This window comes from Castor canadensis, chromosome 4 (genome assembly GCF_047511655.1).
Source record: "Castor canadensis chromosome 4, mCasCan1.hap1v2, whole genome shotgun sequence".
Classification (NCBI taxonomy): Eukaryota; Metazoa; Chordata; class Mammalia; order Rodentia; family Castoridae; genus Castor; species Castor canadensis.
The window spans coordinates 57,132,881-57,150,772 of record NC_133389.1 but is presented as its reverse complement, the minus strand read 5'-3'; the positions used below and the strand labels follow the sequence as shown (position 1 = coordinate 57,150,772).

Genomic DNA, 17,892 nt, shown 5'->3' with positions numbered 1-17,892 from the left:
CCTTCACTGGCACCCTAAGCTAGATGAGCAGCCATATTGGGGTCTGGACCAGGTGCCTGGCCCTGGGTCACTCTCAGATACTGTGGCTATTGGTTCTGATCCTTGTATTGGGGTCACCACATCACCAGGGCTGGTCATGGCCTTGACCTTGTGAGTATGCCAATGAGGATGTCAGGCAGGTGGTGAGGGGACATCACTGGAGAAGAGGGAATCCTTGGGGACAGAGCCAACTGTATTTTTGCTTTGCCCAGCATTTGGGTGCCTATACAACATACACACATAAAAACATACAAGTAAACACAAGTGCACACAGACTCTCATTAGAGACACAAATGCTCTCACATACATGCACACAGTCATATTCACGCACTCAGAAAAACATACACAAACAAGCACCTACTCACACATGCAGGCACACACTCTCACAATCATACATATGCACACACACTGACACATTCACACACACAAACATACATACACACACAGCACACACACATATGTACACACAATTTCTCACAAAGACAAATCACATACACTCACACACACATGTACCCCCCTCCTCCACACACATGCACACAACTCACACACACTTCTCAGTGGCCTTCAAGTCCCCTACAAAGACCTAAAACTTTGAAATGACTACAAGAAAATATAGAGAAAACACTTCAGTGACTTTTTGAATAGGACACCAATAGCTTAGGAAATGACAGCAAGTATTGACTGGCTGGCAGCATGGCTCAGGTGGTAGCATGCCTGCACAGAAAATGTGAGGCCCTGTGTCCAGGCTCCAATATTGCACCAAAAAAGAAAAGACAAAAAAGAGAAAAACAAAGTTAGCAAGGTTTCACAAGTAAGACTGCCTCAAACTAAAAAAGACTTCTGCACAGCAGAGGAAACAATTACTGGAGCAAAGAAACAGGTATGGAATGGAGACAATCTTTGCCAACTGTCCATCTACCAGGGGATCAATACCCAGGATATATAAAGAACTCAAATATCAAGCACCACAATATCAATCCAATAAATTATATGAGCCAATGAACTGAGCATAACTTTTCAAATGAAGTAATACAAATAGGCAATACAAATACATGAAAACATGTTTAACATCTTTAGTCATCTAGGAAATGCAAGTCAAAACTACACTGACATACATTCTGACTTCAATCAGAATGGCTACCATTAAGCAAACAAAAACCAGCAAACACTGGTAAGGATGTGAGGACAAAGGAACCCTTATACACAGCTGTGTGGAATGCAAATTAGTTCAGTCCCTATGCAAATCAGTACGGAGGTTCTGCAAAAAAATTCAAAACAGGACTTCCATATGATCCAGCTATACCAATTCTGGGTATATACAAAGAGGGACCCAGGTCAGCATGCAATAGAGATGCCTGCATTTACATGTTTATCACTGCAGGATTGGAGACCCAAACTGAGGATGCATCCCCTGCACCTGTGGTGGAAAGAAGGAATGAAACAGCTGGTAGAAATTTAAGACTGAAAACCAGAATCCAAATATATAACATGCTTATCTACAAAAGCAAGGCATATAAATCTCAGGCAACTTCTGTCCTCTAAGGTACCTGTGTATCAAGGCAGTAGAAAAGGAGTGTTAAATCATGCAAAACTTGGAGCCTGCTGACTCCATCCTGAGATCTGTCCAGCAGGAATGCCACCCAAGTGGTGAATGAGCAACTCAGCTTTGGTGAGCATTATAAGCATTAATAGATCCAATTTTTACCTGAATCAAAATGCAAGGTGTGGAAAATGTGGAAGAAATAGTTTGGGTTGAAATAACACTATAAATGGCAGGCACAGTGAGTAGAAATAAGAAAGCAAATAATGTCATTGATTGCCTAAGTTGAAGTAGAATTGTCTCACAGAAAACTTATAAACCAAATATTAGATGTTTGTCAATTAAAGGATGCTAAAGATGTCAAAAACTTTATTAGGGTAATGCTAAAGACAAAGCTATATAATGCCTCTTAAATGCCAAACACCATACACACACACACACACACACACACACACACCATGGAGAAAGAGCTATAATAAATCCCATCTACTACCTATGGTAAACACAGCCTAAATTATATGGAAGAGCTTGTGCTCATTTATATCCTTATCCCAAAAACTGATTATAGAAATAAAAGAACTTCAATAAAAACATGAGTCCACAGTGAGGAACACAAATAAATGTTTTAATCATTCTGGTAATATTCACTCTGGATTAAATTAAAATTCAGGGGGAAAATGTCCTCTTTAAAACAGAATGCCAGCAAAAACAAGTATATGGAAAGAACTGAATTTTAGAACTTTCAGGATATAAACATGAATGTTCAATTTTGGTATAAAACAAAAACCAAGATATGGCCAAGGTGGAATGATGGACAGTAGTATTTTTAGAGGAAGATCATTGGAGACAGAATATTTATACATTCTCAAAGTATTACTCTCCACATTGCTCAACAGTTTTAAGGAAAACAAGTCATTTTCATGAGCTCCCACAATGGATGCCTCCTTCTCCAAGTGACAGTCCTAAATAGACACACAAGTGACAGACAAACTGGCAGGTCTTCAAGTAGGATATTACAGGAAGCATGTGGCATTAGCTATACATGGGATTTGCTAAAAGTTTAGGCTCAATTTAATGCTGAGGAAATTATGAGACAACAGAAGAATGTGGGCCATGTTGCCAGACACCTGACCTGTCCCCTACAAACAGGTCAAGGTCACCACAGACTGACAACAAAAAAGTGAGGACACATTGTTGATTGAAAAAGACTAAAAAATTTATCTTTTTAGTCTTTTTCAACCAAAATGTCTCCTCTCCTTTGTTGTTGTATCATTTATGGTGACCCTGACCGAAGAAGATAGGTCAGTAGTCTCGTTTTCTGGTCTATATTCTTCATGTGTCTGATAATTTCCTGTGCTTAAATTCATGCTAAACATCTTTAGCAAAAACACTACAATGCTAATACTGCCTGCTTATAGCATTTGAAATCCTGAAATGGTCCAGTTTGGTCTCTTCTTTTCTTCCTGCTGTTCCTGCCCTTGCTTTTCTATAGAGTGGGAACTTCGAGGGCTGGGATTAAGGTCACGCAATAGTGGTTATGGACCTTGGTCTTGGTCTCGGATAGTAATCGCAATTAGAGGCTCAGAAATTGTTAATTTCTCCAGTAAAACTGGCCTTTTGGAGTGTCAAGAGCCATTCGTGGTTGTGAAATCCAATGATCATGAAGGATGTCTTCAGTGTTCTATTTGGCCATTCACTTGGTTTGTTGTTTTATATTTCTTCAAGTGGAAAAGATACTTTCTGTGATGCAGATTTATTTAAATTGCCAATATCTCTTCTTGTTCCAGCAACATTTGGTATCTGAGAGAGGGAGAGAGAAATCAAATGAGAGTCTTGGTCAGGTCCTGGGGATGGTTGCCCCAGGAAGTACTGCCCAGTGATAGAAGAGGACAGAGACCACCTGAGCTCCTTTGGGAGAATGAGCCAAACTGGTGGGACTCAGGCTGGCTAAAGTGGAAGGTGGCATCCACAACAAAGTAGAGAAAACCCTCCCGAACTTTCAGTTCAGCTTGTGGTACAGGAATCAGGGCCCCTTCCTTGTCCCATACAGAAGCTGGTGATATCAGCCACTTTCCTCCTATCCTTTTTATCCTGACCAAATCAAGGGCTTTTCACATTTCTCAGTGCTCATTCTTCTTAGCACCCAGGATACACATTCAGAAACAGACTGCTGTGGGAGGGAGAAACAACTCTTATGACTCCAAAAAGGGAAGAGAGGGTGGGCAGTTGCAGAGCCACAGGAAAGAGAGATAGCAGGCTTCAGACCACATCCAAGTCCAGTCCCACCTTTATTAAAGAGGAGACAGTGATGCCTGGGGGCTGATCTTTGACTGACTCTTTTCATTAAGAGTTCATGAACACATGAACTCTTAAAAACACATAAACTCTTAAAACCCTGGAGCAGACCCTCTTCATAAACATTTAGGAAGAGCAAGAAGGCACCCAATGGGAGCAACTGACACAATGGATGTTGGGTCACCTTGGCCAGACAAGGACAAAAAATTTAAAGAAAGATCCATAGTGATTTTCCACAGTAGATTAGGAAAGACAAGAAAAAGGATTCACTAAAAATGGAAAGAATGAAGGGAGAACAGTGAGTTCAACCAGAGCACAACTCTTTTCTCTAAATTCCTGAAGGCTACTCCATATCAGGTCACACCACAAAGCACTTCTCAGAATAGTCTCAATAGCTAGACCCATAAATCTCTAAAACAAAAGGGACTGCCCTGTGTTTTACTGTACTCTCCTCTGTTTGTATTTTTCTTTCTCAATACTGCTCCTTCAGAAAAGATTCCTTTTAGTTTTTCATGGTAGTCAAGAATGGCATAGAAGCTGAGCACTGTGTCTCATGCCCACCTGCTTATGAGGCAAAGAACAGGAAGATCCTGGTTCAAATCCAGTATGGGCAAATACTTTTAAAAACCCTATTTCAAAAATACTGTATACAAAAAAGGGATGGCTGAGTCGCTCAAATGGTGGAGTGCCTGGGTAGCAATTGTGAGGCCCCAAATTCAAACACCAGTATCATCAGAAAAAAAAAATAAAAAGAAAAGAATGTCAAAGAAGTGTAAGTGTAAAAACATTTCTTGACATTCAGTTTTGATGTATTATTATATGTCCTTCAAGGAAGGGAGACTGAAAAGCTTTATGTGGGGATTTTCTCTGACCAAAAGTAAAATTTTTAAATTGTGGTCCTAATCACATTAGAGGACTGGGAAGTTAAAAATATATAATGCAAACTGCCAGATTTATGGTAAAAAATGAAAAAGAAAAAACTAAATACAATTATGTGTAATTGGAGGAAATATTTTTTGGGGACACTGAGTTTCAGTGTAGCTACTATTTCTTAGTTCATCTTGTTACCACTTTGTGCCCATGTGCTTCAAGTATGGAGGCTACAGGCCAAATTCATTCACCACCATGTTTTTCTGCGCTACACAGAGTTTTGTTGAGAGGGAAATACATATTCCATCAGCAGTTAATGGATGCTCAGCTTTTTCTAAGGAGTAAGCCACACAAGTGGGAAAATTCCATATTGACAACTTGAGATTATCATGAGTCAGTGTTCCTAATTTTCTAAATATGTTAGAATCACTTGGGACCTTTTTAAAATCACTGATGCCCATATGTCATCCCAGACTATTTACATGAGACTCTCATGTGTGCGTTCAAGGCACTCATTACCTCAGGTGCTTGTATCAGGGGATCTTGATCTGGAGATACTGAACAGACCACTGATCCCATAACTTAACATTTCATCTCCCCCATCTCTCTCATGACTGGCTCCTGATCTACTGGCTCTATGGATTTTACTCTTCATTCTGATAGTTTGAAGCAAATCACTCTTTTGTCAGTTGAAATGGATTGATACAAAGCTCAGCCTGTATTTTCAATCAATCATATTAGATCACGATATACATGGGGTTGGACTCCATTTCCGATTACGTTAGTTAAATAAAAGACTCACATATTTGCAACCTCCAGATTCACTGGCATTTTATTTTTGACACGTACCTGAACATGTTAAGTGAAAAAGGAAATAAGAAGGACAGAACACGGACTACCTAAAGATCTCATGATCTTTGCAGTTGTGAAGTACTGCAATTAGAATATCATTTTCGACCACTGTCCCTTCACAGTACCATTTAATGTCCTCCAGGTAATGTAAGAATCCAAGCAGTAAAGACAATGTGTCCTGGAAAACCCATGAAAATGGACACATGGCTCTACACACTGGGCTGAAGATAACACTGATTCCAGGTTTATTATGCACCTCCCACCTAAAGCCCAGGTTGCAATTTAGTTTTTTTTTATTCAGAGCACCTTATTGTTAATTTTAACCATTTTCATGTGCCTGCCCAATTTAAGAATTAGGGATTGATGTGGTCTGGTTCCCTGAAGCAGGCACAAGAGGAGAAGCTGAACAAGTAATTTGAAAGGCCATGGACCCAGAAGAAAGAGGTAGTGGAACTGGGAAGACAGATGAAAACCCAAGAAAGTATGGGATTATGGGAAACTGTATGTACTAAGGACCTCAAATAATGCTCTCCATAACATGGAAATAACATGGGTTGGGCTTACCTGTAACACTTAAAGTATGAGGACGACAGCACTGGGGAGGAGCAGCATTCAGAATGCAAACAGGAGATGTAGATGGAGGACCAGACAGGTTAGCAGGCCTCAGAAATCCAAGGTAAGGATAGATAGAGATTACATCACTTGTTGGACAGAACATACCTTAAAGAGAAAACACAGTAGGAGTATGAGCTCAAAACCTACATAGAGAATCATAAGGATTGAGCGCATCCAAGAGCCACAGGGGTGACTACCTCTGTATGTTGATCCAGGGAATCTGCTCTCTATTCTGTGCTTGCTGAGCAATAGTATTCTTTTGATAACCTTCTGCTTCAGGACATTTGGGGCATCAATGAAGCCATGGTGAATCCCACATGCGTGGTCAACTGAGTCTTCCGGAACATCACCTTCTATCTTGGGAGGTTGTTTCATTCCAAAGAAAGCATTCAAATTCAGCTCTGAAAACAAAACCATACCCATTGTTACCTATGTCCTTACTGGGGTTTACGAGGGACATAAGGAAAAGAAAGGCCGGGACAAGGAAGTCCAGGAGGGACACGAAGTCTGTAGACAACTTTGCTATTTCCATAACGCAGACAGCTTTCACATATCCAGTCAAGTTAAGATCGCAGAAGACATATGCACTTGCAATTTATTAAAAATTCAAGAAAAACAAGACTAGTGAAACGCAGTATCTCCCAAGAATATGAGACAAAACAAGGAAATGACACCGGATATGGGCTGTGCTTTTGGAATGGAAGAGAAGATTAAAATGAAGCAAAATCAAAGTCCACAGAAAACCCTATGACAGAAAAGAAAACTGGGGGAGAATAAACCTAAGGAATTATTATAACATGCAAAAATATTTGATATCTTTTCATTGCACAACAGGTATAAAATACCTACCACAAACATAATATATGGGTTCCTCATACAAGTCTCATTATTCATATCTGGTGAGAACATCATGTACATATACTTAATTATCTGAGCATGAATTTTTACATTAGAAACAGGAGGAATAAAATATATCACAATTACTGTTTCAGTCAGTTGAATCAGAAATGAAATAAAAATATGAAAAGAAAATGGAAAGGAAGATGCTGTGAAAAGGAGATGACCTGTTACAAATGAAGAAAACTCATAGCGTAGGTCAATGACTGAAGATGTACAACAAACCTCCTCCCCAAATGTCACCTGAGCAGTCTTACTGCACTACAATCAAAGGAAGGCTAGTAACAGATACCGTGTTTGAGTCCAGGTGATGAGTATTTGCTGGGAAGGCAAAAAAGCAAAAGGAGGGAAAACACAAGCCATATGGCTGACTAGAAGACAAGCAAAAAGCCAACAAAGAGTAGGCTGCAGGGAAATTAGTTGCATGTGCATAGCAGGCCAAGAAATGCTCTTCCTATAGTAATGATAACATAGGATGCACTTACTTATGACATTTAAAATGTTGGGACACCAGCGCTGGGTAGGAACACAGTTCACAGTACAAACAAGAGATGGAGACGGACGTCCAGACAAGGTGGCAGCCCATGGAAATTCAAGGTACGAACACTCAGAGATTACAGGAGCTGTTATACAGGACAAACCTTGAGGAGAAAACACAGTAGGGGGATGAGCTCAATCCTACCAGAAGGGTGACAAGCAGTAATAAGTGTATCCAAGTGCCACAAGTGGGATTACCTCTTTGTCCCAGTTCAGGGAATCTGCATCCTATTTGGCACCTGCTCAACAGTAATTTTGTCTTCAAGAGCTTCCATTTAAGGATGTTTGTGACATCAATGAGGCCCTGTTGAAACTCCGGTGTGTGGTCACCTGAGCCTTCAGCAGCATCACCCTCCAGCTTCATTTCAGAGCAGGCGCCTGAATTCAGCTCTGAAAATACAAAGACAGACATTTTTCTCTATGCCCTGATTAGGACAAAAGAGCATCATCAAGGAAAGAAATGTAGGCTGGGACAACAGAGTCCAAGGCTGGGAGAGGAGGCTTATAGACACATTTATATTTTCATGATGGCTGAAGTTTCTCACATATCCAATAATGGTAAGATGGTCAGGAGGCAAAGGTACTTCCAATTTCTTAACATATTCAAGAGAAACTGAACTAGTAAACACAGTATCTCCCAAGAACATATGGCAGGACAAGGAAATGATACTGGCACAGGCTGTGATTTTGGAGAGGACGAGATTTTAACACCAAGCAAAATCACAGTTCAAGGAAAACCCTATGACAAACCAAAACACAAGAAATCAAATTCGTGTCATCAGGTCTGAGAGTGATGACAGTAACTCTAATAACTAACTTACTGTTGAGAAAAGGTTGATCAACACACCACTTCAGAGTCCTTATTCCTGCAATCAATGGTTAAGATGCCAGAGTTCAGAGCCAAAGGCACTATCTGTAGCTCAAACTCCAACAGAAGTGAGTGAGGTAGAATGCAGTGCGCCAGGTAACAGCCTGGAGTAGCCACAACAAAATTAGAAGGTTGAGGGTGTCATGGAATGTCAGGAGCCCCTGCAGTTCAACTGCCAAACCCACTTTGATTCTTAAAGCCATATGGTCCCAGTGGAAGTTACTATTGATGACGCCCTCCCGGTCATCTTCCAGTTTTACAAAAGCTGTGTGCTTTTGTGCCAACACCACCACCTCTCTTTCCTACACTACTAAGACTATTTCTTATTGCTCATTGTTATGTACAGACAAAATCATCCAAGAAGAAATGGCTTCCCAACAAGTGATACTTTCTTCACAGCTACCCAGAAGTCCACTTCTTTAACATTAGAACATATTTTTATAAGGCTTTTCATCAAGTGAAAACTGTAAAACTTTGCCAATGTAAAACTGTCATGTTCTTCAAATATTCACACATTATTTCTCACTGGGTTAATACCTATGAAACACAGAGACATATATCTCTTATTGCCATAAGAAGACATTTGGAAATTTCCACAGACATTTTTGATGGTCAGAACTGGGGTTTGGGTGCTGCTAGAATCTAGTGGGAATGTGCCAGGTGTGCTGCTAAACATCTCACACCACACAGGACATCCTCCAGAAACAACTTTTCAGGACAAAATCAACATTGCCAAGGTTAAGCAACCCTGCTGTCTGCTCAAGGATATTTTCAGTCACAGAAACTTTTGAAAAAGTGTCTATCTTATTTGACTTTCTTCTTTCAAGTTGATCATGTGTGCTCTCCACCTCAGTACTAAAACGCCTAGATATTTTTATTCTACTCTAGCATTTTAAGTTAGAGAAACCACAAAAATTGGATTCTGTTCTACCATAGTCAACTAAAGGAGATGAGTTTCAGGATTCCCAAAGTGTAGAAATGATAATGGTTGAGGAGACGGAAAAGTTAATTACTTTGATTTGATCCTGTAAATTGTACTTGTGTATAAATTATAATACTGTCCTCCATAAATATGTACAAATTATATCAATTTTTAAAGAGGATGAAAGTTACCTAATCAAAAGAATACAGTACTGTTCCTGGTACTCCCTTCAACTCCATCACTGGGCCTAAACATACCTTTTGCTGCTCTCTTACTTCCAAAAGTAAAGCAGTACCATATAGCACATCACATTATTGATAAAGAATCGGTAAAACTGTGAACTATAAATTGGGAAGCTGCCTTAGATTATAGTAAACATGTTTGCATTTTAGCCAATTGTGGAAACCAAGATATCTGTCAATACCTATTTTTCCTCAATTTGATAGACCTGCCTGTCATCCAAATGCAAATTTGGATGTCAACAGGTAGAATGGAGTGAAGACATAATCTGACAGATGCTTTATTCTTTAACAAAGTAACAGAAGCTGTTCTATTTATACTTACCAAAAATCTGCCACTTTGACTCCTAAATTTCATTAAAAAAGATAATTCCAAAATTTAAATGAAAAACCAATTTTTATTCCTATTTGGTATTTAAGGATGGTATTAAAGTCTTCTGAGGTGACTTGCTCAGGATCAGTGAACAGAAATACAAACATCATGAGACCTGGTTATTCTCTGTACCTCCTCAGACTACAATTAAAATTTTTTAAATTAATTTCTTTGTGCATATTATTTATACATTAATTGAAACAGGTTTTTTCTCCCTAATATGTGAACTTTATTTTTAAAAATTTTTATTTATTCTTATGTGCATACAATGTTTGTGTCATTTCCACTTTCATACATGACTACATAATTATTTCTACTGCATACATCCTCCTACACCTCTTCCCTACATCATCCTCCCTCCCAATTTTGCAAACCCTTAGACAGGACCTGTTTTACCTTCCTGTTCTGTTTTAGAAAAAAGACATTTTTGTTTAAGATAGTTATACCCAGAATTTCATTGTTGACATTTCCATGTATATATGTATTATAATCCAAATTGGTTCATCCTCTCTATTTTTCTCCTATCTACCTTAGATCCCTTCTTATAGTGAATTCAACAGGTTTAAAAATTCTGTCTTCCTTTTTGTATAGAACATACATCTATTTTTACATTCTTTTTCTTGATTAGTTTTTCTAGAGTTAGCATTTTCAAACAGTGAACTTTAGGACGTGTTTGTTATCTTTCCATTTCTTTTCTGTATCGTTATTGTTAGCTCTTATACTTATTTGCTGTTTTCTCCTAATATCCTCAGTGTATTCTTTAGACATTTTCCTAACTTTCTCAGTTAGGTGACACCTTGTTTATGGGCAGCATTTGCTTTTTGGGAGGTATATTTTCACAGAACAAAGAGAAGGAAAACACTCAACCAATCACACAACAACTTAAACACAGCAGATAATCACAGGGGACTGACTGAGAGCTTTAGCCACATCCACTGAACTGTGTGATGTGTAAGCAGGAACTGCAAAGTTTGTTTTTGAAATTTTCCTTGGGCCAGGCCATAGCCCTAGTGATAGAGTAGCTGCCTGGCAAAGATGAAGTTCTGGGTTCAAAACACAGGCACTGCCAATGTTTTTCAAAATATCTTAACTGATTATAGCTTCTAACAATTCTTAACAAGAAGGGAGGAAAATCTCCTATTCACAGTAAAAATCTGAACTTGACAAGAATGAAGTTGTAGTGGGCAGTCCCAGGCTCTTGCTGCTGTCCAGTACATGCATGGATATGCTCATGCACCCTGTGCAGCTGAGGTGAAGAAGCTCCGAGCAAATTGTCAGACTCCACCTGATTTGAGACGCAGGTAGACACTTCATTTCTAGCCCACTATTTGGATCACCACCCCATCAGGTACCAATATCCTGCCATGAATCCCGAGCACCCCTCAAAGTAACTAAAGGATTAATTGATTTCTTAATAGATAACGGGGCTCAATATTCTGCCTTAATTTGCCATCTCTGGATCTCTTTCTAAGTGCAGCTGGATGGTCACAATCTGATGTAGCCCCCCAAGTCCACACACTCCCTCCTGTCTTAGCTTATGGGTGTGGACATTTTATTTTCTCTCATAAATTTCTTGTTTTTCCAAAATGCCCAACTACATTGATGGGCAGTGATATTTTAACCACATTGGGTACACATATGTTTTTGTAGATTTCTGTGTGGGAAAATAAGTTTTGATGGTTTTCTCTTCTTTGAGATAGAAGGATATGAAGAGCATTGTATTTTATTGGGATAAACAATTTGTCTAAAGTCAAGATTTATAAAAATTATTTAAAATAATGTCAACAAGCATATGATAGGGTCATAGGAAGGTATTGGATATGATTTTGGGAAAAGAAAGTTAAAGGAAAAGGAGATGCTTTTTGATGAGAAAGGATTTTATAGAGCCAGGATTATGCTAAAGCATTATTCCAAAATGGGAAAAGGTTTTTTATTTGGTGATATTAGGGTTTGAACTCAGGGCTCAGGACCTCATGCTTGGTAAGTAGCAAGCACTGTTACCACTTGAGCCACACCTCCAGCCATCCAAAATGGAAAATGGATAGGAACAAAACCTCAGAATATTCAAGAAGGTAACAAGATGTATGAGCATGTCTTAAGTATATAAAAGGTGGAACTTAGAACAAGTTTCTATTTGTGATTAATATGGCTGTCACTTAAGAGTTACCTAAATTATTTCCTAAGGTCAAATACTAATGAACGAATGCAGAACTAGCACCTAATTCTGTCTTTATTCTCTCCTGAGAAATACTTGCCAAAATGTGGCTTAAGGGGGAGATTTGATGTTTCATCAAGATAATTGCTTGTGTTTTCTACTCATGTGAGTCAGCCTTTGACTATTTAGGAAACTGAGTTTGAACTAAATCAGAGTTAATGTGAGTATCTTTTTATATAAAACTCTTAAGTGATTTTCTCACATTTGACATCCTGTAAGAAATGTGTGGCCTATGTGTCTAAACTTTGTTTAAATGCTATGCAAAAGTTGACAGGGATTAAGTTCCATAAGTTTAACAAAAACAAGATGACCAGCAGTGCTTTCTTTTCTAGAAGACATGTTAAGTTAAATGAACATTATATAGATGAGGTGTTTTATACAGTAGGAAAAAAGAGTCTGTCTGAGGTCACTGGCCAAGTGATAGGCCTCTTGCCTGGAAAGCATAAAGGCTTCAAATCACAGTACTGCCAAAAAACTAACAACAAAACAAAAACAAAACCCATAACCAATAAAACACTCTCATGCCCTCCAAAAGCCCAAATTAATCATGTATTACTTTCATGAAAACTCTGGCAAGCTTAGACTTAATCCGTGAAAAAGTGAGAAATTATGGCATATGGGACTTTGTAACTTGAAACTGGTTCCTGTGAGATCTACAGAAGGATTTAATGGGAGGGAATCACATGACTCTCACTATGGGTCCCTGATTCTGCAACAAGTCATGTACACATGGTCACTATGCAGGAAATGGTAGTTTGTGGTGTTTAAAACTTTCAGAATTCATCTGATGTCAAAACACAAAGTTTTTCATTACAATTATGGACAGTATTCAAATGTTTAAAAAATACTGTAACAAGTATCCAAGACTGAGAGGTGTGAGAAGTAGCGAAAGTGCCTACAGTCTTCATCTTGAATGAAAGAATTGTGACAGAGACGTGACTGAGTGTTCATTGTAGTGACCAGAAGACACAAAACTCAGACATCTTAACAGTTATTGCTAGAAAATGAGGATAAGGGTAGTACTAATTCAGAAGGCATCTTTTACTTTTTTGTGTGAGACTCTTCTTGACATTTTAAAATTGTTTTCTATGTAGTACTACTTATAATTTTCTTAAAACCTAGTTAAAACTTTACAGTTACTGCAGAATAATAAAGGAAAGAAGCACACCAAAATGGTATCTCTTCACTCTAAGTAATCAAAAATTACAGCTTTCCCTATTTATTCTTATTTATTTTTTATCAATTTCACATGTGTACATATGTATATATGTATAAGTGTGTATATGTATTTCCTATGTATTTATAACCAATTGCTTTTCAACAATGGTGCCAAGAACATACTTTGTAGAATAGACAGTCTTTTATAAATGGTGCTGGGAGGCCAGGACATTGTATGCAGAGGAACAAAACTAGACGCCTACCTCTCAGTATATAGGAAAATCTACTCAAGTCATTCTTATTATCACTCAACAGATGTCTAGTATTGAGACTCTTGAAAGGTTGTTCTTTTCCTATTGAACTTTGCTATAACTTAACCAACACTTTTGCCTGAATTCTTCTCTCACTGAATGCACATTTTGGTGCCGTGACTTGGATATCAAACTAAAACATTGTGAACTTGGATTTTGGATGTAATATATCTTGATTCACATATCAGATCTCAGACATCATGACTCGGTCTCAGATTTAAAATGTCTTGACTCAGATCACCAACATTTATTTCTGCACAACGTGAGGACATTTGTCCCTACTTACTCATTGAACGACTTAGCTATTTGTTCTGTTCTGCACGTACTTTTCTACTGTTTATGTTGTGACTGCTTTCTCTTCCATACTCATTGTCGTCTTTTGTGGCCGGGATCTATGACTTGTTTAGACATTTCTTCCAGGTGCTCCTGTGCCATTCCTTCTGGGTTGCCACATGCCAGCTGCTTCATTTTCCTACAGGTGTTCCCTCAGATTCAACATTGAGGTTTCATTTTCTCTGTTTGCTCTGTTTCCCTGTTGCTCCAATCTTGCGAATGGGATGGGACTTCTCCCGTTTAGACCACCACCTCTGAAAAAAAGCTTATTCCAAGAATGGTCTTCTCTCATTACAAAGTCATTTCTTTGTGACTGGCCTAGTGTTCAGTCTTTCAAAGGGCTCTCCTTTGTCCTCAGACTCAATTAAAAGAAATTCCCAAGACTGTAAGTGACTTTTAAGAGGGACTCTTCCTTAAGATGAATCATAAGTAAAACCAGATGATGGCAGGAAAAGAGACACCAATGTGAGGAAAGTAGAAAGCATGCACTACACTAAATTCCTTGTTACCAGAAGAGCAGTTCAAAAGTTCCCCCAAAGATTTGCCTAGCTCATTGGGCTGGAAGATATGCCTCCTTTGACCTAGTATCAAGTCTGGCCTGCAGAAGTCATTCTTACTTGATCTTTTTTATACCGTAATTCCTCAAAGTGATCCTGCCATTGCTGTCCACTATCCTTACTAGAGGTCCAATCTTGGACCTGACCCTCCACGTCTGTGAGCTGCATACATATCTCTAATTCATAAGAAGGCTATGTAAGGTATGTTGTTATACTGATCACAGGTAACTAAGGCACTTTCGTTTCTCCCATGTTACACTAATATAATTAAAAGGATCAAAACTAAAACAAACTAGCAAAGAAACTTAAAACCCCAAACAATGAGATGGCAAGGGTGCTATAAAGCAGGAGAAGCAAGCAGAACACAGAATGAGAAATAATCACAGAAAATAGAAGAGTTTGCAGGACTACAGAACTGGTCAATATCCGATGTCCCTTTAACTTGCAAACAAGTCACCATTTTTCTAAATGATAACTTCAAAAGGGAAACAGTGCTCTCCTTAAGTCTCCACTCAAGACAAAGCAAATAAAAATTCTTTTTGTCTTCTTTTTCTTTGGAGGTTTAGGGAAGGTGAATTTTATCATAGCATGAGAAAGTAGGGTAAAGTAGAAAAAAGAAGGGAGAAGTATTTTGTCCCCACAGAAGAAAACAGAGTAACAATTTTGACTTTTGTATTTGTCAACTTGCAAATGTTTGTCCTTTTTACTATAATCCCTGTGCTGCAATTCAGATTATAGCTAGTTTAATATGTGATGTCTTCTTCAATTTCCCATGGATATGGATGTAAATAAGGAAAACTGAGGCAGTATAGATAAATGTGAAGGCAGGGAAGTTATATTATATTTAATAAACATTGAAAGCACCAGATTCACAACTAAGAACCAAGAAGTAAACTGAGAAAAAGGAGCAAAAGCACACCACTCAACACACCCTCTCAGAGGTTAAGTTGCAAGAATGGTGCAGTATAGAGGGGTTATCTGCATCTGCCTTCACCTTTGAGATGATAAGAAGCTGCAAGGTTCCTAGAATGGGCAGAAACACAGAAAAATGAACGGCAAGATTGGAAAAGCAAGTCCTAAAGCTCACCTATGTGTGTTGAGTAGACCTAGGTCACATCTCCATGTTTTAGAACCCACTTTGTCCACCCAGAACCATCGTCTGATGATCAGGGGAGTGCTAAACTTCCACTTGATGACTTGTATTTTACCAGCCAGAGAATATGGAACCCGCAATAGGACCACCATTCATGAACTTGTCTCACACACACACACACACACACACACACTGACCCACACATACACTCACACACACACTCACACAAATACACACTCACACACACACACACACACACACACACACTCACACACACACAAACAAACACACATCTAACAGGAGCTGCTTTTTTCTTTCTCTCTTTAAAAATTTCTCCTATTTTTATCCTGCTATACTAAAATAAATTCTTGCAAAAATTTCCACTTTGGGAGATTCTCCTTTTTTGTGAGTACTTTGAATCTTCACATTTGTAAATGTGAAATTACAAATGTGATATTTACATTTTTCTTTCTCATTTTATTGTTTTTACATTTACTTATATGTGTATACATTGTTTGTGCCACCTACCCTGCCCCACTACCAGGCAGATCCTGTTCCACCCTCTTCTTTTCTGATTTTGTTGAAGAGAAAACACAGGAGATAATAAGAAAGACATAGTGTCTTTGCTAGTTTGGGATAAAGATAGCTATACAGAGAGGTTTCTAGTGCTTCCATGCACTTGAGTATTGCAACCCACATTGGTTCATCTCTACCAGACCTCTTTGTCACTTCCTGGTTCCCTTCCCACGGTGGCCTCTGCTATTTTAAAATTACTTTAGTCACTCCTCAACCAGGAGCACATCAACCACATTCAAGTCTTAGGTTTCCTTTCCTTTCCCTGTTTCTCTCATGCATGTTCTCTGCTTAGTGTGTGACCCATGTCCAATAATATTACAGCATTTGTTTTGGGTCTATAATCTACATATGAGGAAGAACATGGCATTTTTAGTTTTCTGAGCCTGGCTAACTTCGCTTAAGATGATGTTCTCTAGTTCTATTTATTTACTTTTGAGTGATAAAATTTCATTCTTCTTTGTGGCTGAGTAAAATTTATATTGTGTATAAATACCACATTTTCTTGATCCATTTGTCAGTTGTGGGGCATCTTGGCTGTTTCCACAGCTTGGCTATTGTAAAGAGTGTTGCAATACACATGAGTGTGCCGGTGCTTTTGTTATAACTTGAGTCGCTTTCCTTCACATATATCTCTAGGAGTGGTATTGCTGGATCATAGGGTAGATCTACGTTTAGTTTTTTACGAAGCCTCCATGTTGCTTTCCAAAGTGCTTGTACTAGCTTACATTCCCACCAGCAGTGCATGAGGGTTCCTTTTTCCCCACATCCTTGCCAGCATTTGTTTTTGATGATGTTCTTGATGCCAGCCATTGTGGGAGGGGTGAGGTAGAATTTTAGTGTGGTCTTGATTTGCATTTCCTTTATGGCCGGGGATGATGTGCATTTTTTCATGTGGTTTTTGGCTATTTGGATTTCTTCCTTAGAAAAAGTTCTGTTTAGTTCATTTGCCCGCTTCTTTATTGGCTCATTGATTTTGGAGGAGTTTAGTTTTTTGAGCTCTCTGTTTATTCTGGTTATCAGTCCTTGGTCTGATGTATAGCTAGCAAATATTTTCTCCCACTCTGTGGTTGTCTCTTTGGTTTAGAGACCATTCGTTTTGTTGTGCAGAAGCTTCTTAATTTCATGTAGCCCCATTTGTCCATCCTTTCTCTTAGTTGCTGAGCTGATGGAGTTCTACTGAGAAAGTCCTTGCCTATTCCTATTCTTTGCAGGGTCTTCCCTGCTCCTTCCTGTACTAACTGGAAGGTTTTGGTTCTGATACTAAGGTCCTTAATCCACTTTGAGTTGATACCAGTACAGGGTGACAGGCATGGATCCAGTATCAGTTTTCTGGAGGCAGATAGCCACTTCTCCCAGCACCATTTGTTGAACAGGCTGTCTTTTCTCCATCATACATTTTTGGTGCCTTAGTCAAAAATAAGGTGGGCATAGTTGTGTGGATTCATATCCGGGTCCTCTGTTCTGTTCCCTTTGTCTTCATATCTGTTTTTGTGCCAGTGCCATGCTGTTTTTATTCCTATGGCTCTTTAGTATAATTTGAAGTCAGGTATTGTGATACCTCCAGCGTTGCTCTTTTTGCTCAGTATTGCCTTGGCTATTCAT

The 17,892-nt window shown here is 38.7% G+C and overlaps 2 long non-coding RNA genes across 3 annotated transcripts in view; one reads left to right on the top strand and one right to left on the bottom strand.

Moving 5' to 3' along the window:
• LOC141422508 (uncharacterized) overlaps nt 1-17,892 on the top strand; it is a 122,588-nt gene that overhangs the window by 32,864 nt on the left and 71,832 nt on the right. The window lies entirely within an intron of this gene.
• On the bottom strand, nt 6,413-8,057 carry LOC141422507 (uncharacterized). Its single transcript, XR_012447117.1, has 3 exons — nt 7,844-8,057; nt 7,594-7,749; nt 6,413-6,612 (listed from the first exon to the last, which is right to left on the bottom strand). It is a non-coding gene; the product is annotated as an uncharacterized lncRNA (long non-coding RNA).